The following is a 27,894-nucleotide window of genomic DNA, read 5'->3' on the forward strand; positions in this document are numbered from 1 at the left end:
AAGCGGCCAACCCGTCCACTTTCATGAATATTCAGGTACGAGATACGGCGACTCTGCGTTTTGAAAAATTGTCGACATAACTTCTGCGGAGACGTGCTTCTGAGTCACGTTTGCGTTAAAACTGCAATAGTGATTTAATTATATATATACGATTAAATATGCATTGTAATTTGCAAGTCAAACACAGCGCGATTACGTTTTGGCTAATTTAACTACTGTTATATGGAGTCAATTTTATTCCAATAAATAATATTACAATTTGTGTTAACAATATATGTAATTGACCCAAAAAATGAAGAGAGAAAGAGAGAGAAATGGACAGGAAAATCCAACGTGTGTAATTCGTACCCATGCATATTTAACGATAGGCACGAACTGCGGCTGAAATGAAACGATTTGCATGTGTGCTACCGCAATTAATATCGTTCGCGAGCGGGTTATGCGAATTTGTCAATTTAGTAGAGAATCGACGATAAACGAACGGAAATGTTCGCATCATATATCTTCATCTATTCATCTGGTCTATTCATAGAATAGCGTCCAATCTGTTACAATATTGTTAAAATCCGTCATTTGCATAATATTTGGATTTTGGAGACAATTTACAGTCGTGGAAAACGGAGGATCACGTTCTTCCTCGTCCTCCTCGTCCTCCTCGTCCTCATCGTTGTCGTCGTTGTCGTTAGAAACGCTCGATCTGGCACCAGAGCCGTTTATCACCGAGGCACCTGACGCCCTCCTTAAACGCCTCCTTCGTGGGTGTTAAAACTTTTAGTAGCGGTTGTGTATCCGCGAGTCTCCTCTATCAATTGTTTTATAGTCGTTGTGATCTCGTGGGATTTGTTTCCGCTGTCATTCTCGTAGCGCTTTTTCCCCCTCACTTCATTCGTCCTTTCCCAGCGGGGTTCCGCCTGGAAAAATATATCCGCAAACATTTGCGCTACGGAAAAGCCATCATTTGCACCCTCTTGGTCTATATACGAAATTCGATATTGAAAACAGAAGGGGAAGAGAACAATCGCGCGCCGTCTTTCCCATTTGCAGATTCCCGCAAGACAGTGATTTCTCATCTTCTTCTCTCAATCTATATATTTTATATAGATAGGCGTTTCCAACAAAAAACGTACGCTAAATTAAGGATGAAAAACCGTTTCCTATTAGAATTTAGAATCATGCGAACATAATGGAGATATAATTTTAATATCGCGTTATAAAAACTAGATATACAATATCTTCCTCCTTCCTGTTTACGAGTAGGATTTGTAAGAGAGATGTAAGAGGTGAAGATAAATATCATTACGGACATAGAGATGTCGTGCTCCACGGGGGAATAGTTCTTTAATTTGATTTAGTTTATAAGTTAACGCATTTGAAGTTTCCGGCTTTAAAAGTCCCAACTGAAAATAACCCCCGGTTGTCCTAGTTTCAACATATCAATATCTTAGAGACGCGCTCGCGTTGCACGAGACACAGAGAATGACATTCGTGTGCGTCATATGCGCAAAGTTGAGTAGCGATGCATTGCGATACATTGTTCGATGATACGTTGTACCATGTTGCGAAGGAAGAAAAAAAAGAGATGCTTCCCTCGATACCATTGCGAGCGAGCTTAACGCGGACAGAACAATCGCATTTCGCTGCACTTTTTTTTATCGATTGCAATTATGCGCTCCCCTGGCGTCGGACAATCAGACTCTCATTTTTTCGCCAACCATATTAAATAACGAGCACCGCGCTTTCTCCCCCGAGGCTCTTATTATATTCGATATCTTCATTTCCGCACCGTTTTATTGCTTTCCGCCACGGTGGAGCAGTGCCGCGATAAATGCAAACGACGCTCATTTCTTTCGAGTCGAGATGAGGTGAATGGGGCAATTAAACTCGCGATTTCGCGATATTGGTGTGCCGCATCTCCCGCCAATTTGATAGAGAAACGTCCAAGTAAGACATATATATTTGATTGAATCGTTTAATACTATAATAATATGTGCGATATAGTATAATAGTATCTTTTATATTATTACATTATTTATATTGTGTGTATATGTCTGTATCTCATGAATAATGTACGAGCGAGATGTAGTTACCTTTTCATTCGAGGTATTTATTTTATTGATTTCAGTGCTTGCGAAAGATCCGAGAGATAGCTCTTTTAAAAGAACTGGTATATCTCGCGCGAAATATGTCATTTCCAATATAACCCACGGAAACTAGAGATGTAGACAGAACATACATGGCGCGACACGATTTGACATTCGGTATATTATAATATATCACTGGTCGCTATTTTTCGTTTGTTCCTGATTATTATGCCAAAATTAAACACAATATATCCCTTCATAAGTAGCGGACGATTAAATAAAAAAAAACAAACAAAAAAAAACAAAGAATATATGAGCAAGAAAGCCTCTTTAGAACTTATTCATTCGTCGCGCTGAATAAAATAATATCTCAGATATCCTCTCTTTCTCTCTCTTCGATCCCAGGCATTTCATGCGCGAACAAGTCTGTTATTACATCGAGAAATTGCAGGACTGTCGTTTTCTCTTCCTTTTCTCATCCTGTACATCACCCTCCCTGTATAACCATCTCCCCTTTGCCAAAGCTCATTTTGCGCTTCGTCCGGTCATGCTTGGCGTATGCCAAGTCGTGCATGGAAAATCTGTCGTCTCTCTCTCTCTCTCTCTCTCTCTCTCTCTCTCTAGCGATCACAATCTCTCACGCGGTTGTCTCATCACGCACGAATTGCCACGAGATCTGTATAGATATAGATCGATCGGCATTATCGCGTGGGACGAGTCTTGCGGGTCGGAGTTCGAGATGTAATTGTTTTTTAACTACCTCTCTTGTATAACCGCTATAATTGCTTCATATCGCACGGCTTTTCTTTCCCATTATCACATCGTTGCCGATAGCTTTTCGATCGATGATATTTTTATTTTAATGATTGTGAATCGGTTATTACGCGTCACGCGATGTTAATCAACAAATGACAATGTATATACATATATTATCGCGCGTTATACGAATTATATATTTGTTACGGTTAGCGAGAATAAACTGCGATAGGAAGACAAATAAATAACTTAAAAATACAGATAAATAATAATTATATATGTGTGTGGATATATCGATTAATAATATTACATAAGCGACATCGCCATAACTTAATAACGCCATAACGATTGACGTTATATTCGCCGCGTTGCGGTGATTAACATCGTTAACCGCTCTCTCGATTTTGAACGCAGTTACGGAAGTTGTCGATGTGAAACTTCTCCCTGAATTGACAGATTAATTAGTGATATGCATAATCAATCCTAAACTCAACTACTTAATTGATGGCTACAACTCGCTAATCGTCAACTCGGTATTGCCAATTAAATTTTCGAATCGTTACAAATCAATATTTAAAACGTAACGATAAGCAATGCGATACTGCGTTACAGATGTAAAATGACGATGAAGATATATATAAATGTGTTATTTTGCATTAGCCAATTCGCAATCTTTCGTCCATAACTATTATATATATATATACATTATTAATGCGACACATGTATAATTATCTTATACACGGTAGCGTATAATAATGCTCCTCGTCAAATGTGATAGAATGTCATTAAGACAGCCAAATGACCGGTCATTATCTCGCGTCGCTCCATGTGCGCGAATTGGCCAATATCCCTCGTCGAAGGAAGTATCTTTCTAAAGGACTTTCTAATCTTCCATTGGAAGATTGGAAGAAAAAGACGCGAGAGCGAAGGTAAAGCCATGTTTATATGCTGAAATAGTATTCCGCCGACACGCCCCCTCGTTTTCTCACTTAGAGTTTCACCGTAATTGAGAAAAACCATAGTGGAATTGTGATAGCGAGATAATTGTTAACTCATTAGTATAATCTTGCACGTGCAAAATTGCTCGAGAAAGTTGGCATAGTGGCTTCGATAGTGGCTTAACTAGAACTTTTCGATTGTTATGAGCAGGATATGTTTGTCAATTAATCGCGCAAGGAAATAAAAATGAAAGATAAAAGTGCGCTCAATCTGCGTTTGTGCAAATGTTATAACGTGTTCACTCTAAAAATATTATTTCCTAACTTTTCAATTTTTATCTATTAGTTTCAGATGAGAGAGACACGCGATCAATTTTTGATGAAAATAATTGAAGATAAACTCTATCATACATCTATAAAATTTTGAGTAGCCTCCGAAATACTGACACCAATTTATTATTTATCACCGCGGAAAAATTCCAAAAAATCTTGAATAAGGCGCGATGGATAGCTTGACATTTTGTAAAGTTGAGTTTGGAATTAAAAATAGAAGAAAAGTTTCGTCAAGATTCGCCGAAGAGAGAGTTCCGTTTACTCTTCCTTCCCAGTTTGCACATTCAGTCTTGCATTTGCAAACGCAGAGTAGAATTATGAGGACAGAGTGTAAGACGCAAAATGAAAAAAAAAAACTGCAAAGTACTTCGTACTTTGTAAGGAAATGTATTTCCATTCTGACAAACTTGTTTTCTCGCGCGGCTGAATATTTTCGTAATTGAAATAGCAATTTGCGTCAAAACGAGCATTCGTTAAATTATAATTTATTATCAATTAAGTCATGTGCGAGAACGCGCAAATGATAATTAAATGCACGTCAATGTCACGTTTGTGTGATTAGATCAATGAATTAGTAAACACGGATCATTACGCGTAATCAACGTAATCGAAATTTCACGTAACAACATTTTCATTCGTCGAGCTAGATTCAACATGTGTGAGTCTGAAATTTCGAAGCGTGCTATTACGAAAATTCAACGGGCGAAAGATTTCACGTACGTGAGAGAGACATTGTATATTGAGAGGATTCGAGACGGATACGTTCTCGAAGAATATCATCGAAAGATCGGATTTCTGATATCGATGAGATGAAACGCACGAAAATCCTCCGCTCATGTGCGCATCACTCGCTGCATGTGAGTTTCGGCAGTATAGCAATCGTAAAGATTTCAAGTCAAAGCAGCTTTTCAAATCTTTCATCATCTCGAAAATTATTCAAAATAAATATATATATATATATATATATCGACCAAGACAATAATATATAGAATATATGCGCATTCACAGAAATGTGTGAAGTGTGAACTATGCAGTCGAGTACAATTTTTGCCTCCGTTACATTTTTACAAATTTTGCAGAATTTTTAAATATCAAATATTCATTTTGTTATGATAGTAAAATATTAATTTCTATTGTAAATAATATTCTTCCCCGTTATTTTTCCAAAACGGATTTTTTTTCTGCAAAAAGACTGTTTACATTATTTTTTCATTTTTTGGATTATTTATTCGGCATAGATATGAAAAGGAAATCATGTAAATTTGATTTTAAAGCACCGATTATTACTTCTCTCTCTCTCTCTCTCAATTTAACATCTTCTCGTTGTTATATGCATCCGTATAAACTCGGAAACATATAGCTATTCTTGTAGGATATATCTCGCTTTTACGACTTTTGGAGCGATACGTTATAACAAAATGACTCCGTAGGATGTTATCTCTTTTGACATTATTCAAGTTTATGATAGTTATAGGGCCTTAAATATGTTCTTGTAATTTATTAACAAAGCGACAGCTCGCTAGTATATTTATTTTAGTGAGCAAGTTAAACACTTTCGTAAAAAAAAGTAACTTTTGCAAATATAAACGAAATTTATTACCAAAAGACATTTCTTATTAATTTTTAAATTCTCGATGTATTCTTATGTGTAAGAAAATGCATTCTTCTCTCGTTTTATTTCGCATATTAACCGAAATTGCACCGAATTAAATCATTCGCAATCTATTGTAAAAAAAATAGATGGAAGCAGGCGAATGGGCCGACAAGGTCGATCAGCCTCGACGTTGGTACGTTGAAATTGTCCACAGAATTGGACGGGAATTGTCCGTTGGGCGAATTGAATGCCCAAGTGATCGGTCTGTTTGTAGGTCACGTTAGTGTATAGATGAGCGGACGAAACGTAAACGAAAAATCACGGGATGCAACCGATGCAATCGCCGATGCGTCTTATTGCGCCACAGGGACTTTCGTATCCTATTCTGTATGTGTGTGTATATGTATAGAGTGGAAGATTTCGCATTAAGAATAATGGCGTAGCGCAGAGTTGGTTCTAATGGCAGCACTTGACGGCATAAATTTCAGTGACCCAGTTATTAGCTCGAAGAATAATCGAGATGGAGGAAAATCAATGAGCTGCAGAAGCCCGCGCTCTTTTTCCGAGTGCGCTGATAATGGCTTCAGTTTTTCTGGAGCGACCAACGTTGACTGCGAAACGAAAACCATAACCGCGAGACTATTTTACGTAATTAATTATCCATTGGGATGTAATTTGTGAAATTTACTTTTCGATTTTGCACGTTTCGCTCGCGTGTTTCGTTGGTTGGTTCGTTCGTTCGCTTTCAGTCCCCGCGAGCGATACGATTCGGACGTGACTTGTACATCGGCGTGGAAAAGCAACGATATCTGGGTCGGATGGAGTGCCGGCAACGATTGGATTCTTGATGGCGGCAGTGGCGGAAATTGGATGAAATGCATTAAATCGGAACAGGCCTGGCAGCCGGAAATGAAGAGATCGTTACACTACCTACGTCTACCACATCGTTTCTGCATCTTCTTAACCGTACCTTCGTCTGTCGCAATACGGGTGAAAATTAGTTTTGTTTAACAGGCGTGGGACTATTTATTGTCCCAGGACCCTTCCTGAAAGTGGCATCTCGATTCGCCTGCGTTCGCTCTGCATTCGATGCACAATTCTCCCTTTTCCGCTCGCAAAATTCATATTGAGAGCTCGAGTATTTATTTCCTAGTGAAACGCAAATTTACATTTTTAAAGAATTAAAGACAAAGCACGTTAACGCTCTAATAATCATATGAAATTCGTATGACGGGCAGAAAGATGTACGATAAATTACTAAAATGCTGTCATATTTTTATACATATACTGCGGTACATTTCGAGCTTTGCGATACGCGTGAATGTGCCACATAAACTGTTGGATATGACGCGTATATCAATAACTTGTATGATTATTCAGTTTGTCGATAAACTGTACTATTAGTCTAACCAGCAATAAACCACATGATTACGATGCACTGTAAATTGCCAGATTGCGCACAGGCCATCGATAAGCTAATCGTCGCTAATCGTCATTTAACGAATACCTCGATCCAGACTATATATAAATACCGATGGAATAATAATTTTGAAAAGTATTCTTCAAGAGAGATGATGTCGAGACGAGTCTCGTTTTATTTCGATCAAAACATAAACAAGGTCGCTTCTTCGATTAAAAACGAGCGACACAATTTTGATGCGCGACTTGTGCACTGTAAAAAGAAGCGCACAGCAACGCGGTCTGTCGCAAAAATCGATCGATTAATATCCACCCCGTCCATCCACCGTGCAAAATCATTTTGCGCGCCTCGCTGTTTGTTGACGTTCGCTCCAACGAAACTTCATAAAAAATTCATAGAATGCGGTGCAATTTGTATTGGATGAAACTCGGCGAGAATTTGCCACTGTCGCGTCCTATCGTATTGCGAAGTCTTCGTCGGGAATTCGTCACGTGGGGAATTAACCGTTTTTCGTTTAGTCAGCCGACCATCCGCGCGATTGTCATTCAAATTTTCTCACGAATACGAATGAGCGATTGAAATTATCGTTAGAGCGCGGCGACCACACAATTCTGAAAAGAAAAATAAACAAAAATATGGAGATCATTTTTTCGGAGTCTTCTTCCAGTCTTTTTCGAGAAGCAAACTAAATCAAAATGTATTTTGTTATAAGTGAATTTTTAATTTTGTTATTTTCTACTTATATCCATAACAGCAACATGTTGAAGTTCTGAATATAACTAATGGACTTACTTTTTCACGATTAAAAATAAAAAAAGTAAAATGATATAAGAATTGAAATGAAAGAACAATATAATGTATGAAAGAAGACAAAATATATATAGGTATAAAGACATATATTATATATATAAAACCTCTATTTGAACAACTATTTGAATTAGTATCTTGTACGAAAGATCAAAATTATTAGAAAGAAATTGAAATTAATACATTGACAGTGGAGATTAAAACTAGCTTCCGAATATACCTACCGATTTATTCAGAAAAATGGATTTCTTTTCTATTATTATCCGCGCACAAATAATAAAAATTTAATTGATACTATTGTAATTATCCGCTTTGAATCACTTTTTTATTTAAAAAAACAAAGTAAAAAGAATTCTTATTCTAAAATGCTCGCGGAAAAAATTTCAATCACTAATTTCAACATTTAAATCTCTCAGTATACTTGTCACTAACTCGATGTTCTCGGCGTTAATCTCATCGTTATTTACTTTTAATTTACCCCGATAGCGTTGTTACATTTATCACCTGTTACGTGAATAAATAGTGGTATAAATTATTGGCTAAGCTGATAGTTGTACTTTTATATGTATTTGTACGATCTCTCGGATAAAAAATTAACTTCTTTCATGTTTTTATTTAAATGTCTCGTTAATGTGTCACGCATTGACTAGTTTTATCAATTTTATATTACTTTTATTTTTAAAATTGTCATAAAAATGGAAAAAAATATTTGTGTACTTTTAAGTTTATTTTCGGTTAAAATAAGAAGAATTTTTAAACAGACTTCGACTATTATGAGTAATGCACAATTTTGAAAAAATAATGATGAAGAGAGAGAAAGAAAGAGAGAATAAAATACACACACACATGCGTCGACATTCGCGAGTAAATAGTCGCTGACAGAAGCGCGTGGAAGTTTCTTCTTTGAAAGAAAGCATGCTACCGTTAGAGCAGTGAGTAAGAAAGTGCTACGTGCACATGACGCGAACAGCGTAAAGTTGTTATTGTATTTATGTTTGTCGTATGGGGAGGAGAGAGAAGAGTCTTTCGCGCTTTTCGAAGAGAACGAAGCAGGAAGGACGTTACAAGTCGAAGAAGCATGACAGAGTGCATGAAAAGACACACGATCAGCGCTTCTTCCTAGCTTTTTCGAGGGAGCGAGGAGAAAGAAAGAGAGAGAGGGAATCACTGCATCAGTAGTATCAAAACTTTTTAGGCTGCTGAATTTCAGCTGATAAAGCTAAAGTCTTTCGCCGCATAATACTGCGCGACTATAGCGACGTGACAAACACTATGAACAATAAGAACAAAACCTGTTCTTCGTGTAAAATCCAACATTGACATTGCCTGCAAAGTTTAACAAATGCAACTGCATGTAAATATCGTTAAGCATGCATGTAGTTATTCGCCGTCAAGCAATCTTCTTTGCGATTGTAGTGAAATATAGCGAATAAATAGTACATTTATTTTGCAACGCATCATATTGTATACGACGTGAAATCTCAATTCTTGCGCTTTTTTTTTTTTTTTTTTGCAAGATTATATATGAATATGTGAATCTCATGAAAAAGTCATAATGCGGCACATGTCACTGTTCGTTGAAAAAGTAGTTTTAGCACGCGCGGTCGCATTCTCCCTCAACAATGCCGCTCTTTTCTCTGAATCTAATTTGACGTGCTCTGCTGGTTGGAAAAGTTTAATCATAAATTGCGATTACTAAACTTTATCGCAAAAATTATTAACTGAGCGCAAAGTTAGTTTTGTTTAACTAATACATTAATACCCTTTGTGAAAAATGTCATTTGCACAAGAAAAAGAGAATGCATCTTTGCGTGTAAATTATATAAAGAGTAACGCGCATACAGGTGAATAGATTAGACAAATAAATCAAACATTAATTAAGAAATGCTTGCCGATATATTTCAACGTATTCCTTCATTTCTTTTGATTGTCACAAAGCGACTTTTATTTTTTTAATCAACTTTCAAGTCGTGAGATTATAAATTTAATCCAATTCAGCTTGTAACTCCCAATATTTTTTAGTCCACACGTAGACGACGTTTAGAAATCTTTCGCGCGTGTATTTTTCAGACGGAAAAGGAAAGAAGGGGGAGAAGTGTATAATGTCATAGGTTCGTAAAAATGAAAAGTTAGTGTAAGCTTTTCGATCGAAAATTCTTTTGATCTGATACAACAGTGATTTAATATTTCACACTACAACGAAAGATGAAAGACCAGCCGTTTCGGCGAGGACTTTCATTGTTGCTTATTAAACGAGAACTAGAAAGCAACACCTTTATTTGAATATTACTCCATTACAAAGGAGAATGTTTCGGAGATGTTTTCGTCTACCCTTCTCGAGAAACAAGCTGTTTATTCCAAGACATGCGTATGACTATATTTGGATAATATTGCAATATCGATAAATTGAGAAGAGATAGACAAATACATGAGATAGCGAAGAATATTTAAAAATAAATACTCTTAATCATTTTAGCCATGGCTAAAATTATTTTGGAGATTATAAATTATTACCATATGTATGCATATGAATACAATATGGTCATGATTGTTATTCATTTTGCGGAAGTGAATCGGTTGAGCTTTCAGAGGAGAAATAGGACACGAAGCAATAGAAGGGGTGGAGTAGGAAGTTATATGCGTTTGTATTTCGATGGAAACGTTTCCATGACCGCGAAACGGGAAACAGTCTGAAAGCTGATGTGACTTGCAATCTGCAAATTGTAAAACTGATATCGTGATGCATCGCGGTATTAAGTAATCGTCGTAGCTAATTTGTAAATACGTAATTATTATAATCTTTTAATGAATTAAATGCGCAATTGAAAGCGATAAGTAATTATTAAAGCTTCAATAAAAAAAAACAAGGAGAGACACATTGAAAACATAATAATAAGACAAAGAGTAGATAATATTTTCTACTACGTTATTCTATTTACACTTTCAATTATAAGAAGATTTATATCGAAATCGAATAAGGAAATACGATAACAATTTTGATTAATTTTATTAAACTACACACTATATATTCTTTCGAAACCTGCGCAGGAGAAACATCTATCGCGATATCTCTTGCGTTCGTGATAATTGGATCGATTCTCGTGGGTCTGCTGTAAAATAAGACAACAATGTGTGTATGTGTACTAGATAACGCTGGAAAGTTTCTGACATCTCGCTGTATACCGCGGATAATATCGATCGTAAGTTGAACCGTGCAATTTGCGGAGACGTACCACTACCATTTCGAGGTAACACGAAATAGGTAACTTTTCTAATCCATGACGCGATGCTCTGATATCGAGAGCTTATCGTCGCCACGTGCACCTAAGTGTATGCCATCGATGTCTACGTTCGTCGATAATTCTCGCTTATCTTGAACATTGCACCAAATTTTACACCGATGGTCCGTTACAACGTTTGTTTTCGACCAGCTTTCTCGAAAATCCAAGTTGGTTGGTTAAAGTTTGTGTGTTTTGGCACGATCTTATCTGATATTTATTTAAGCGGTTTAAAATAGCGACATGCGGGAAAATTATAGTTTAAAAAAATTTGTAATCCGTAAGAAATTTACAGAAAATATTTCTTAAATGTCGATATTCATTATTTGCAATTTGAAACAAACTTTATATAAGTGGAGATATACGGGAAAACTAGAATATACAATATGCCATATTATACGTAATTTCAATATAAAAATAATAAAATTATTCGCAATCAATTTTCGTCATAAATTGCGTCCAAATATTTCTAGTGAAATATTATTACGAGTTTCCGTATATAGTATTTTATTTGTTTATTTGTTACAATATCACACTAAATAATAATTATTTCAGTATAAGAGTTTTTAATGAACGTTATTTAGTTTACGGTTGATAAGGACAAGCATATTCTACCGGTGTTGACACATTTCTTCGACTTGTTTACGCAATGAAGACCCTGAGATGGAGAAGGTGCAGCTCATGTCATCATTATTTAAAGTCGGTTGTCGCTACCGCTGCACGAACGAGGCTTCGACATAAGAAAACACACGTGAACAAACATCAGTCTTCGACGAGGGTTGTGTTCCTTTCCCTTTGTCATCTCTCACACCGTCTAGAACAGGGTGATATGAGAGACGACAAGAGGAAGGAAGACACCCTCTCGATGCCTTTCGCACAATAGTGAATTGTGTGCTTTGGATAAAGTTTCAGTCGATATTTTCTCATGATGCAATACTCTCATTTATTGATGGTAAATAAAGGAAATATTAAATTAATTATTCTTAAACAGTGACAATCCATCAATTAATTTATTATTAAAAAAAAAGGAAAAATTTTCCTAGAAGTATAAGAAAGTAAATTTTTTTATATATTATGTAAATTTGCTTTATTTTGTTATATTTTTCATAAAAATTTCTTTCTTTTTAAATTTCTCAACAAGCAGAAAGATATGCTTATGTTCTTTATGATTTATTACATTGCTTAATGAAGCATCTTTTTTTTTTTATTATCGAGAAGTGGTGGATCCATCGTGGATATCAAATAAACATATTTCGATTCTTTCTCCACAAAGTTTGAGATATACCCATTCTGATACAAGATGAGCCGCTTTAAATCGCATCATTCGGTTAAACTGTTGCGTTGAACAGAAATCGTCGGATATCGTTCACAGTGTCTTTTTTTATGGCGCACCCTGTCTCTAAAAAGTACCACATTCGTCATTGTTACGAGAGTGTGTTGTCACGGACGAAAACGAGCCCGGGTCTACATTGAAATTTATAGGGAATTACAAAGTGCATTCAAAACTCTGACCCTGTCCGTGGGGAACGGCCTTAACGCGGCTCCCCGCTGAATGCATATGTAACGTTGCATCCGACATCGGCCGAGTTCCGTTCGTGTATATATATATACACATGGCATTTTACCGAGTGCGTCCATTGTGGGAGCACTCGTATGTAAGACACGTGTGTTGTGTGTATGTGTGTGTATGCGTGTGAAATGAACACATGTGTATCTTTCACGCTGTGCTTACATCGAACGTTTATGCCGGGATGCTGCACTCACTAACATTATTACCACTTCTATTCAGACCGTCGCGTCGTCGTCAAATACTTAGGTCTGGTAAATACCAAGTGCATCTTATATCCTATCTCAAATGTCACTCAGCTTTTCTGCGCGCAATGAGAGTTGTGTCATTGTATCGTAAGATATCGAAACATACGCAATCATATGAGACAATCATTATTCATTATTAAATTATCATATTGACGATCTTATAATATCTCTAATCATAATTGGAGATTTAAAGGTGATCGTACTTAATTAAAATATTCAGACGCGCAGCAGCAATAGTTCATTAATTCTAAATGATTTATGCATTCTTTATATTTCTTCTTTCTTTTCAAGAACTGATAATCCGTCTCTGACTGAAAAAAAAAAAAACGCTACCGTTATTTGACATTTCTATTATCCATCTTTCTCTCGCAAATAATTTACGCAAAAGGGCGCCCAATAAACAGGCGAAATCGAACGATTGACGAAATTTATCGGTGGGGATTTCCATCTCGATCCATCTCAACGGCAGAAGAAATCATTCTTTCAGCGTGTGCACCTGAGTCACGAGATAACGCTAGAGGGTTTGAGAGAAGAACGAATTTATTCGGGGGTATTATTTGTTTTCCTGTTTTATTGGAATTCGCGCAATGTCAATCTGTCAGATGAATCCGTCTCGTGTTTCCGTAACTTTGTCGTAGGGTGTTGACGAATAGAATATCGCGTATAAATAAATATGTGTGTATAATAGAACGTATCGCATTGCGAACGTTTTGAGAATATAGATTTTGTTTATTTAAGATATGCTGAACTTTTACATCATACCTATATGCCATATTACTGTCACTGTATTATTTTTCTTCCTCGATTTAAGCAAAATGGTTTTCTATCTAAAATATGATTTTATACATATAGTGCGTTCAAAAATATTATTTCTAAGCAAATACATTTTCTTTTAGCATCCTCATATAAAGTTTTAAGATTGGTTTATCTAAAAATACATTTTGAAAATACAACGCACACTTAAAATATATTTTTTTATTTTACTTATTATTAGCACATTATTTTATTAAAATTACAAAACTAGTCACCCTAGTTACTCATTGATAATAGTTTTACTTTCACGAGATTCAAAGAAACCTTTATTCGTTTCAATTTGTTTATTTAATTAATAAATTAATGCAAATAATTTTAAATTTAAATTTAAAAGCGATGTCTTTTAAATAAGATATCTTTTAGATGATCTATCAGTCACCAAATTTAAGACAGATTGCTATTTATAATTTTATGCATCACATGGTGTTTTAATGTATACGAGTATCCTGATTTATATTGTATTTTGATTTATATATATTTTACGTGTTCAAATGTTTTCTGCATTACACAACACATAAAATTTATAACAATTCTGTCTTGAATTTTGTCGCGAATTATAGATCATCTTGTATTTTATAAAATATAATAAGAGAAAAAGAGAAAAATATAAAATGCATCAACTGCTTTTCAATTTTTCACTGTTATCCCGCGAATGACAAAAGTATACAATTTAATAAACGGTTTCATCTTCATTCACACATTTTCACCTGTTGCAAAATTGAACATCAATTAAGCATGGTAATTTAAATGATGGAAATCAATTTTCGAACTTAGGCGCTACAAATTTAATGATCGTTTCGTTTTGCGCGAATAGACCACAGAGGTATATACAATGTATGTACGCGTTCGTTCTCACCGATGGAAAATCATCACATGACGACGTATGCTCCAGTAAATCTATGCAAATATGACTTTCGCGCAATCGTTAATTCGTACTCGATAGCCCGATAAGCGTTTATTTCAATGGATGCTGCGACTTTAACGCGTCGTCCTCTACGAGCGCGGAAAAATCAGCTCGGTTGCAATAACGATAATGTTATTCCCTCGAAATACCGGTTTTAGGTTAATTTTATCACGTCGCGGGGAAAAGTAGCGGCGTACCGTTAACGAAGATAGTGCCAGGCACGAAACACTTAGAGTATATTGCTACGGTCTTTTATCGTCGCGAGACGTCGGGGACGTTAGAGTATTAGATAAAGTTGATGAAATCGTAAAACAGCATCATCGTGAATATTACAGATTCAGCACTTCTTCATTCACTCTTAAAGCAAGAATTGAAGAAAAAAAGATTTCAAATATATATATAGTGACGTAATACATTGTTTTTCTATAACAGTATTGTCGCGAATATACCGACAGGCTTTACAGCTATATATGTATATGCGAAGAGAGAGACAAATTTGTAATATTTATGTGACAAAATATTATTTTTGACATACACGCGCGCAAATTAATAAAAAGATTTTTAATTTCTTCTAATTGAGTGTTTTAATTCGATGTGTGTTGTAATTTAACCGTGCGTTTCTATTGTCCCATGCAAAATCTGCGGTAAATGAGTAAATCGGCACAGTAAATAGGACTCACTCTAATCCCGGTAATAAAACTTTCAAATCCAGGCGCGCTATTCGCGCTTCTCGACTAATGTAAGTGGATTATTATCCCACGGAGAGAGGGGCGAGAATAAAAGCGATTAAAGCAAATTGTTTAAACCGAGTGCATCGGGCGGCATTTTATTTCGCGTAACAAGCTCACGCGCGAAAAAATGCCTTCTCGCTAATAGTATCCCGGAACGTTTCCTTTAATTATCAAACTCCTCATTAGCGTGGCAGAAAAAGAGCAGACCCTCTAATAATTCTGTCCGCTCAATTATTTCTTTGATATGTTTTCCACATATTTGCGTCTTGTGGATTACTTTGTTTTATTAAAATCAGACGAATTATATTTTATAAAACGTTGTATCGTATGTAATGTATCGTAAAATTAAGCCGATCCTAAATGGATCAGACTGTCTTCTATAATTTAATTCATATTCTCATATCTATTTCAATTATACTAGAACAATACAAGCGCGCGCTATTCTCCGATTTTATATTAAAAAAATGATATTAAAAAAAAAATAATATAAAGTTTGTTTAAACTCGATTAATATTTTTTCACAGAAATTAGCTGATTAAAACGTTAATTTTCTAATTAAATTTTAAAATAATAATGTGTTAAAAAATTAAAGTATTGTAATATATTGTAAATAATGTTATAATATCTCTTATTCTCGATTAATATTTTTTGACAGAAATCAGCTGATAACTGTCAAAAATATTAATCGAGTTTAAAGTATTATAACATATTATTTAAAACATATTGTTTTAATTTTTATACATATTAATTTCAAAATTAATTAGCAAATTAACGCTTTAATCGGCTGATTTCTATCAAAAAATATTAATAAAGCGAAAATTTGCTAATTAAATATTCTAGCTTATAAATTTATATTTATATTATGTATGTTATAATGCGAAATAATAAGATTATTCTAATATACATATATGTATTTTATTTGTTACAGGTAGCATTGCGATACACAGTGTGATTCACGCGTCGTGTCGGGAGTGCCGTGTAAAGTGTCGCGCGTCGGGAGTGCCGTGTAAAGTGTCGGACAATTATTCGTAATTATTCGTGTTTTCGCGAGTGTTATGAGTGCTGCAAAGGAGCAATGACGGTCGACCAAGAGAGGAGGAGGAGGCCCGGGAAGGCATCGGGCGACAGCGGGACAACTGTGAGGTATACAATATAAAAACATTTTTTCTAAACTGCATTGTTTATGATATTGTATATTCGACACACCCATATGTATATAATATACATAATTTGAATCTTTTGTTTTCAGATCAATGTGCTGTATACTACAACTCCGCTATTCTACGTATCGGTGAGTGAGAAATTGTTTATTTTATAATATTTCTATAGCGGTAATGGGGGTGTATATGTATAATATGTTGAAAATATTAAAGTAATATGTTTTAAATAATATGTTATAATATCTTATCTGCGATAAATATTTTTTGACTAAAATCAGCTGATAATTGTCAAAAATATATTAATCGAATTTAAAATATTATAACATCCCTTTCTAAAAAAGCATGTTAAGTCGATTCTCGCAAGTAATGTTGCATCTTTTCCGCAATGCTGATCGACTGTTTCGATTCGCATTGTGCGTTATATTCATAGCATCGAGAGGCTGTCATCGCGAGGGTTAGTAGTTGACAGTTGTTCAAAATAAAATAAAATAATAATATGTTTTAAATAATATGTTTTAATACTTTAAATTCGATTAATATTTTTGACAGTTGTCAGCTGATTTCTGCTAAAAAATATTAATCGCGGACGAAGTATATATTATAAGTATATATTATAAATTATAACATATTATATTATTTACATTTTATTATAATTAAAATAATATTTTGTAAGTATTAATATAATATGTTATAATACTTTATCCGCGATTAATATTTTTTGACAGAAATCAGCTGATAACTGTCAAAAATATTAATCGAGTTTAAAGTATTTTAACATATTATTTAAAACATATTATGTTATTTTATTTTATTTTATTTTGAACAAACTGTCAAACTGCTAATCCTCGCAATGACAGCCTCTCGATGCTATACAAATATAACGCACTACGCAAATCGAGACAATTAGCATCGCGGAAAAGAGGCAACAATACTTACGAGTATCGACTCAACATGCATTTTTTTAGAAAGGAAAAATATTGTAATTTCTGTCACGCAAACACGATGCGGATCGAACGTATTAAGTATCGCAATGCTAATGCTGCTTTCTGAATTATACGTGTCGGTCTTTAGTTCGCTTAATAGCACCGTTAGCGAAACGGGGGACAAAGTTATTGGAAGCAGGACGAGACTGAATGACATTTCCTTCGATTGTAAACTGGTATGGAAATATATAATAGAGAAATATATGCCGCGATGAACGTGCCGTCATGTTCCATTCATTCCCGACTTCGTTTCTAGTCGACAATCTTGCGCGAAGTATATCGTATGCCACAGCAATTTGCGAAAATGCATTTTTGCAGCATCCAATGGCGTAATTCAAGGGAAGCTTGTTTATTCTTTTCAATCTCGCCAAATTCAGAATCTCGATTTATGACAAATGTGCTACGTTTTATCGTATCTTCGAGTCACATCTTGAATAATTTATGTCTCTTTATTAATTATATAAGTCTCGCATAATCATTATCGAAATGATTATATATATGATTATTGATCACGCGCGATTATCTAAGTAGGTCGATTATTTTAGAGAACAACTGGATAAATTTCACACATACGCACACACATTCGCGCTGACGTTATAAATTAACAGTCGTTCTGACAATTTTATTATAGACAGATTAGCATAAAACTACGTTTTCGAAATTATATTTTTGCGCATAAGATATATACATGATATTTGTATTCATTAACATTACTAAACATTTGGCTATATCGACCGAAACATTTAATAATAACATTTATCACGATTCTCGTTATATTTTCACTACACGTCCGCTCTCCATATCTGCAAACAAATATTTTTTACCACGACGTTGTAGATCGTTCTACCAATAGCGAATATTATTTCCGCGCAGTAAATTGTCTATTTTTCACATTAACTTGGGCGATTGCGCCGCCATAGTCACGCGGAACCGACAATTTATGGATTCGCGATTATTGCAAAGTTGCAAACAACATATTGTTTCTCAGAGGTACGGCAGCGTGCAATTTCATCGTTGTTACATCGACGCAGTGTTAACTTATTGCGGCGGTATTTTCTGGCGCTGGCGACTTTCCAGGCGCTGCCGACGGATTCAGATTAGTTCTCCAGTTTTGACGTGAGCTACAATGGCATTGCTGACGTAAAGCTTAAGCCATTACAGCTGAGGGCTTCTTGAACGCGTAAAGAACGCGTCGACAGCTTGATGTACCTATTCTCGATCGCGGCCGCTGTGTTGCATAATATATAATCGTGAAACTCTACTATTTATCAGGAAAAGCTTTTATTTAGCTTTTATTCCCAAGAAGTATATCGGCATCTAAAAGTTAGTATATGTATATCGGGATATAGATATATAATTTATTTATAATTTTTTTCCGAAATGCGCTTTTATAAAATTTATTCGCTTTTATAAACTGCTAGAATTTTGTAATAAATTATTTATTGAGATATATTGAGTTGGTCAGAATAGCAGAAAATGTTTTGAAATTATTAAAATGTTTATCGATTAGCTCAATAATAACAGTAACGTGGCAAGTATGTCAAGGATAGAAAATGCGCGTACATTTCGATCGGATTTCACATCATTGCGGTGCTTGTCGAGCAGCGATAATCGCCTATACTTGTAATAAATTATTGCTGGTATAGGTTCTTTGTATACGTCGTTCGCAAATAGCAACTCTGATGATTCATGAACTGTCGCGAACTTGTGTTTTGCTGATTGAACGTTCGGCGATCGCGCAAGAAACTTCAAGACAGCTTCGTTTGTTTAAGGCTATCGTATTGCGACACTGTCGTAATTACATCGTAATGCATACATATCGGATGGTTACATAAAAAATTTATGAACATAAAAATTATACTACACCATAATGGTCAAAAGATTTCGAAACTAGTCAATTTCAAAATTCCCAAGAAGAAATTTTATATTTCTATATACAAATATATACAATATTGAGCGAAAGATTCAGATTATTTTTATAATGCATTGAAATCAAAGTGTGAAAAAAATCACGTACATTAAATAAAGATATTGCATTTTTTTCTGTCATACAATCCTAATCCTTATGCGAACGATGCTTAAATCTATTCTGGGAAATCCGACGAAGCTGCGGGGCAAATTATAATTCGTTATATTACCGTGTATTACACAATCTGTCCCAGCAGGTATGTATGCGACATTTCGCAATCCGCAATGTTTCCGACAAGTCTGCTCTCACAAATCTGAACGTCGTCGCGCAAGTCTTTACATCGCGGAAGCGTTAATCCTTGAAGCTCTGAATACCGTCGACTCGCTAATGCTAGATGCGGCTATGAGGGCTTTGTCGTTCTGGTTAAAAGGCTCGAGTTGCGCTCGACAAAGTCGTCTAGCAGTGTGACAGCAAGTCGCAAGTCGCAAGTCGACGGCGTTATCGTCATCGTCCTTCGGATAAAACCAACTTTTCACTTTTGCCGACGTAGAACGTTTCTCAAACGTCAAACTTAGTTCATATGCCGAGGAAGCAAAGTGAAAAAGTATGGACATTCGTATCTAATCATTTTCTCAATTCAAAATATTTTCCTCAAATATATTTGTATACATATCCGTGTGTTGATATAGTACGTATTGAGATACGCGCAAATATATGTAGAGAAATTTAGATGGAAGTTTACAAAGGATTCTAATTTATCAAAGAGTCACAAAAAGAGATTATAAAATGCGAAAATAGTTACATTGACATTGATTATTGTAGTTCGTAAATTTGATTAGCGGTGCAGTCAATATTCGATAGCATTGTTGAATTTTCAATTATTGCTGCCGCATAATATGTAACCAATCTGCATTCTAGAAAGGAAAGTTCGGTTCAATGTTTAAAGTCCGATAAAAAAATATAATAAGTCATACTGAAAAACAAAGGTTACTAGTACGTTTTGTCTGTTATCTAACCATCCGCTAGATGTTTGTCGCATTTGCAAAATGCTTACGCATCGACTTTGTGTTTTCATTTAAAAACATTGCTAAGCATATAATGAGTGACATAAATAATTTATAAGAGGTGGCATATTATTATAATATTTTCAATCTTTGAATCTGAAATCTTTCAACGAGAGTTCTCATTCACTTTTTATTAAAAATAGTGCTTAATTGGAAAATTATATTACTAAGTTTTATAAATTTTTGTTAACTCAATTCTGTAATTTTTATTTAAATATATAAGTAACATTTCTTCAACATTTTTTAGATATACATTTTTACTTGAGGAAAACACGTTTAAGATAATGTAAATTGTCTCGTTATTTTAAACTAAAGGCTATATATATTCTTGTAATCGCAATTTATAGGACGCACCTATATTTGCGGTTTGCGAGGTCATAAGAGCTAATGAACTAGTCTTTTTCAACGCGTGCTTCTAGAAGCATAATTCCCCATAACTCATTTTAATTTTCTCTCTACTCAGAGTATTGAAATAAAAATATTATTAAAGTATGCTCGTTATATTGTTGATAGCATAATAAACGGCAATTGTGACATAATTTGTGCTGTCATTAGAATGTGCTATGAGACACTCTATGGAAAGTATCCCTACCTTGATGAGAGTTATTTATTGTTAGATTGACTGGAGTAGCCGATTTCCTGTGCTCGTGCACGTCCTCAATTTTTACGTCACGCGATGTAATTTTACACGCTTTTATTTCTGTTAGTAATACAAGGAAAATGATATAAAATAGCGTCCTTTGATTCATAACTATAAATAGTATAATATATGTGTATACGAATGCACTTTATCGTTAATTACATACGCAACAATAAAAGATAAATGTAAACTTATTTAAGTCCGTTTCGTTATCTCTCTTCAAGTATATTAATATTTACATTTTATTGGCGATAAACATAAAGAGGACAAACAATATTTTTCTCGAATATTGCATAAATTATTAAAGTTGACCTTTTTGGAATGTGTTAATCGCAAAATGTAAATTACGAGACTTTGTCTATGCGATCGATTTGTGAATCACCACACGTCGTGTCTCGTGCATGTGCGCGAATTTCGGATCACATAGTTCAAGGCCGAAACGGTGAAACATGACGTGAAAAAAGTCGAAATATTAATAGCAAGGAGGAAGCCAAATGCGAGGCTAGCTCGCAAGAAATCACTTGTAAAAAAGAGAGAATCGATACCTCACAAGCTGCTTTCACGTGTCGTAAAATATATTTTTAAATCCGCCTCGCGACGAAATTATAGCGGTAGATTTGCATTTTTTTATAGTTACAAGACAATGTATTCGAACATTATAAAGGCGAATTCTGTTGAAACATCTCAAGAAGAGAAGCATCTGAAATAAAAACTTTTTTGAAAATTGGAATTTTTTTACACAACATCATCGTATATAAATACAATTAAAAACTAATAAGAAATTGACAACTAAATATTTTTTAATACAACAATACATGTCGAGTACAAGCTTTTAATCCAAACAACAAACTAATAACCAAACTACGAAACGCAATTGAAATAAAGAAATTATATAGATTTCTTTTATTTAATAAAATGCGTAAATTCAATAATATATTTTCTCTTTGTATTCAATAAAGAAATTTAATGCAAAAATTTTCTATTATACATAACTTTTTAACCGACTTTGTTTTGCAAATCGATTTTTTTTATCATGAAAACTTGCTATACTACGACGCGACATACGTAAACCGCACATGTACTCGATTGATAACAAATTTAGATAAATTCAAAGATAACAGAAGTTAACGAACGATGTTTGTGACTCGCTGATATACGAAGGTTTCCGTGTGACAAATAAAAAAAGACTTAAGGAATATAAAACATGTTAAGGAGCGGTTTCTTCTATGCAGGATCTAGCTGTAACAGTTTCTCCGCGGTAAGCTGAGAAGGAATAAATAGAAAAAGCATCCTTGACGAGAAGTATAAAGAACATACGTCTAGAGAACAAAAGCAATGTGAAAAATATATCACTAGAAAAAAATCTTTCTTAATATAGATTACTTAAGTTGTGTGTATTAAATGTATATATTTCTTTATCATATTTCATCAAGTTTATACGATTGACTTAATTTCGTCATCAATTTTGAAATCCTACATCTGTATTTTTCTGTAATTTAAATAAATATCAATTAATTTTAAACACTAAGAATATAACGGCTCTCTATATATAAAATATAAATTAGATAATAGAAAGGCTATTCGAGCCATACGCGGATGTCGGTGCGTCGATTCCAATTCAATTAATTTTGCTTATTGAATGTTAGGAGATAAATTCTACAAATAATCATGACACAAAAATCAATCATTTATACTGCAATACAAAAAGAAACATCTGTAGTAGAAATAAAAAACCTATTAAATGAAAAAATATATAAAAAGTAAATTAATATTGTAAAAAAGAGACAGATATATTTTTTATCTTATTATTATATAAAATTAAAATGAAGTTTCAAAACATTTATAATCTTCAAGTAATAAATCTTCTGTTTACTGACGATGATGATAGCTTGCCGATTCAAAGTTCAATATCGGAATATTAATAAAATCGTAGCACGTCGGTCATATAATACTTGATGATGTAGGAAAATTAATTTCGGTCAACAATAAGATGATTAAATTAAATTGCAACTAAGTCTAAAATCAGCACGATATATTCAATTATTCTGAAATATTCTACATGATTTACTCCGAATATTAAAAATGATCTCATTATTTCAATAAACTGAATAAATGTTTTCTTCGAAATATATCAAGTTTCATAATTTTATCAAGTTAAATAATGCAATAATTCAATATTTTCCAGACTTATTTGCAATAGTTATCGTTATTGAAATTTATTTTCGTAATAAACACTTAATTTTATTTACAAATAAATGCTTTATAAGCGAAATTTATCACACAGTAACAGAATGTAGTTACATATATTTAATACATTCGTTGCTGCGCAGATTAACTTTGCGAAAAGTTAATGGAGAATCATATGACAAATAAATACAATTTGCTCCAAAATGTATATTTATTAATTTATTTAATACATATATTTTGAATGAGTGATTATTTACTTTCTGATTATTTACATTCGCATATAAATGAAACGTGTCAGTACCAACGTTGATACACATCGTACGTGTTAAATCATTCCTCACAATGCAAGCTACGCTTTCAATTTTTCATCGAGACGCATGCATAGGAATATCTATCACAGCGCGATAGTATTCCACAATCTGCAAAACACTATTTCAGACTTTCGAAATCGCGAACGAGATTTATGTTAAACTCAAAAGTTACTCGATCTCATCCCAACGATGTATTGTACACCTGGATTTTTGAATTTCATGTCCGGCTACGACGATAACAGACGGCGGTTTTATTTCCAAAACGCGCACACACAAAATCTCCATATCAACAATGTGTCGCGGCAAAAGATTCGTCCGTTTCGATATCGACGCAAATGCGATTTAGGCCAGTCAAATGTTTTCCACCCGCGATCGAACGACCGCATGCAAATCGGATGCAGCGGCACGAACCGATATGCGACGAAACACGCACGTTTGCGATCACGTGTACCATCCGTCCAGCGATCAGCGATGCTGTCCAGCATCGTTCATCGAGCAGCCGGGGCGAGAGAGTTCATTATCAGGGACCCTCGAGCAAATCTCCTTCGCGCATTCGTACATGTATGTACACGCGGGCATATCGCGTCAATTTCACCATCTCACACATATGTACATACATGTATGTGCATACGAGTCGGATCTATCGTGAGTGATGTAATAATTTGCCATCAATAGCCGCGTCGTCATGGAAATGCGCGATGCATCTCGTGCAACATCGACCGGCTTTTCTGTCGATATGTATATTTCGCGCCTACTAGGACATTCAGTCTTTACACGAGTGTTATCGAGTCCAGCGTACAATCAAATTTGCAGTAAATGCAATTTATTAATCTATATCCAGCTTGTTGTTAAGAAACTTGAGCGATTTTAATTTCTATTTTGCACATTATATGGATATATTGTACACACGTTTATATAGTGTCTTGGTTTCTCTTTCCGATCATATACATTTCAATAGACAATTTTTTTTGCACTTATAGTTCTTGGGAAATCTTATTTGCAACAATATTATTTGAAATCGTATAAAGGCTATAAAGGTTTAAATAGAATATCATCGATGGTTCTCTATTAGCAAACGCTTCGTCCAATTTTTTATTTTTTGCAAACAGCAATTTGTCACATAATTGCAGTTTATCGCGAAGAAAAGTTTTTGCGATTTGTGCTATAAAATATCATTTTTCTCCGCATTACAGGGGGGTTACAGAATTACGATAAAAAAGATCGAAATGTTTAGATGGGCGTGTCGCGAACGCGATTATTGAGAGGAGAAGAAAAGCGATAAAACATTGATTGTCGAAACGTGCAGCATCCAATGGAATTAACGAGTCTGGGAAGTACTTGTTAATTGACTTAAATCCCGCACGTATGTAACTTGAATTGCTCGTCGTGCGCTTGTAGCTATTGTGCCTGGTTTTACATTGTGAAATCAAATTTTAGAGAAGATTTATAATTACAGATCAAAACTACAAGTTATATCATACAGATTTAAACATGTATCGTAATTAACATTTTATATCATTTTATACAATGTAAATTGCATTTTGTCGTATTTTTACATATGCATTTTTTTAAATCATCAGTTTTAAAAATTTTTTAAAAATAAAACAATAATTGAAACAGTCACTTTCAGTCTGCCAACAAGAGTTTGCGTAATTTATATTTAGTATAGAAAAGGAAAAGAAAAACTATACATTTATTTTTAATTAGACATTTATAGTTTATATATTTCTCTCGTATCACGTGGACTTTCTTGATAACGAACGGAGCTACAAATAACGACAAATATGATAGGAAATAAGGGATTAGTAGGTAGATAGGCGAGCACTCAATTCGCGTTACGTCGTCGTGCATCTGCGATAACAAGATCGGTTCAGGTACGTGTAAAATCCTACGCGTAAACTGGCACGTACAGCCGGGATGTACGCGGGATGTAAATCGATGCGATTATTAGTTGAGGATGAAGCGATTGAATTCGCGTACAAATTTCAAAAGTTGCGTGCGCGCTTAACAGCTGCAGGCGAATTTTACATCATTTGCTTTTAACAAGCATCTCGGAAATTATGAACTGAATGGATGGATGAGCTTTTATACAGGCGTATTAAGAAAGTAGAAATAATTTTTTTTTTTAATTTTATACACATACCTATATGTACATATATCGATGATTTATATAAAAGATTAAAATTGGGGAGAAGAATAAAATCAGAATTTGAATATGATAATTATCTATACAAATTTATAAATAAATCTTTTTATAATCAATTTATAAAATCTCCTTTCTTTTTTTATAGAAATATTGTTAAAAATATTTTTTTCGCTTTTAATGATACTTTATAGTTTATAGTAAAACAGCGTGCATTCAATTTAATCATAATGTGAGCAGACTAAGTTGCGCTGCTTAGAACCTTCGGCAGCACGTAAAGTATCGACATGCTTGCATAATAGACATTCAGACCATCTACAATTTTGCAAGAATTTCGCAACTCCTCATTGTTGCTCCGCGATCTTTACACTTAACAACCCAACTGTTGCGGAAACGTGTATGAAGGAGGAACATTGTTCCCGTTTCATCTAGCTGCGTGTTTAACATCGTGTTGAGAAAGATACGATATCAGCATAACAATAGTACAATATATAGTTTTATCAAAGGATAAAGTTTTACCGGATAATAATTACTAATCGAAAAGTAGGGTATTTGAGCAAAGACTACAGTGATTTAATGGAACCCAGATTAACCATACGGGCAATTCACGTTCGTAGCCGTAATCTCTGGAATTTTTTCCACAACAAAACAAGTTCAATCGCTTTATTTAGCGCCTATGTTTATAGCTATGAAAATCTCAGGAGATATATTTGTAATATATGTATGAATCCTAAAAAAATGTATAAATTGCAAAACAGTTTGGTATGCGTAATGTTTTTTTTATCATGAAAGAAGATTAAAATAATAATTGAAAAAGAACATTAAATTATTTATTTAAAGCCAAGTTAAAATTTAAGCAAAAACTTCTGAGAAAAATTTGCTTATTATAGATAATAAAGAAAAAAAAGAGAGTGAGAGAGAGAGAGAGAGAGAGGAGGAGAAGAAATTTAAATTATAAAAAAAACTTATCAGCAAAGTTATCAGTTCCTCTAGGCGACAGATGCGAACGCGCGATTAAAGAACTAATTAAAATCACGTCAGCTAATGGTCGCATTTTTAGCGAGCTCGATGGCAGCTCGCGAAGCTTTTCGATAAGAAGTATCGAGCTTCCATCGTTGATGCTACGAACGTTGTGAAAAACGATCTCAAGTTATAATTAAGTGTAGAACGGCGTTACCGCTAAGTTTGAGTTCCGGTTTAGTCTAGTCACGTGTTACCTTGACTATCGAAGACGGATTGCACGTTTTTCCCATCCAACACGCTTGTAGGGAATAATCGAGTAAAAAAATAAGATCATTAACCATTTCTAAGCACAACTGACCGAAATCGAAAATCCCATTAGCGTTAGATTACATATTTTGCATCGAATAATTTTCATTTTCGTGCTCGCAATAATAGAGAATCTCGAATCGTTTGAATAAATATGTATATATGATTTAACGATGATTTTAAGGACAAGAAAATAATTTTATGAAAAAATATCGATTGTATAAAAATAATTTGTTTAAATTACAAATTTGTAAACGCCTGTGTTTATTTTTACAAAAATTTGCTTCGATTACGAATTCTCACTAGTTTTTTTTTTTTTTTTTTTTATTTTATCTAGATTTGTATAGAGACATCGTGTAGAGACGAGCAAATATTATAAGGGTGAATTTTTCGAAGCGATCGATGTAGAACTATGATCAACGCGACACCAAAACTCTCCACGAACTTTGCGCAAAGTTTCCGCGACGGCGTTGACTTTAATTAACAGCGGGCGTAATTGCGTCCACCTCGATGTTGATTAGGATTCGCTGACACGACATTTATAATAAAGAGCGCGTTTTTTTACGAAAGCGTCGCGCGCGCAAGGTAAATCATTCTCGCCGATGGAACGTGACGTGTTGGTGCTTCGGCTTCCGGTATGAACGTAAGTCCGGCGGAGATTTTTCTCGAATTACGAAAGTTTTCGCGCTTCTAAAGATAATTAATGGCGCGGCTGCGAGAAACAGCAGCGCAATCGCTCAAGACGCTGCCACGAACCA

General features: G+C 34.4%; 1 protein-coding gene and 1 long non-coding RNA gene across 3 annotated transcripts in view; one reads left to right on the forward strand and one right to left on the reverse strand.

Moving 5' to 3' along the window:
- LOC145944505 (uncharacterized) overlaps positions 1-16,811 on the forward strand; it is a 161,268-nt gene extending 144,457 nt beyond the window's left edge. For both annotated transcript variants that reach the window (XR_014426685.1, XR_014426686.1), the window contains 2 exons: positions 16,399-16,613; positions 16,720-16,811. This is a non-coding gene — a long non-coding RNA (uncharacterized LOC145944505). The remainder of the gene's footprint in view (positions 1-16,398; positions 16,614-16,719) is intronic.
- Dnr1 (E3 ubiquitin-protein ligase defense repressor 1) overlaps positions 1-27,894 on the reverse strand; it is a 139,528-nt gene that overhangs the window by 35,287 nt on the left and 76,347 nt on the right. The gene's annotated exons all lie outside the window — the stretch shown is intronic.

The sequence above is a fragment of the Prenolepis imparis genome, unplaced genomic scaffold (assembly GCF_030444845.1).
Source record: "Prenolepis imparis isolate NDT839.2.m4 unplaced genomic scaffold, iyPreImpa1.0 SCAF_13, whole genome shotgun sequence".
Taxonomy (NCBI): domain Eukaryota; kingdom Metazoa; phylum Arthropoda; class Insecta; order Hymenoptera; family Formicidae; genus Prenolepis; species Prenolepis imparis.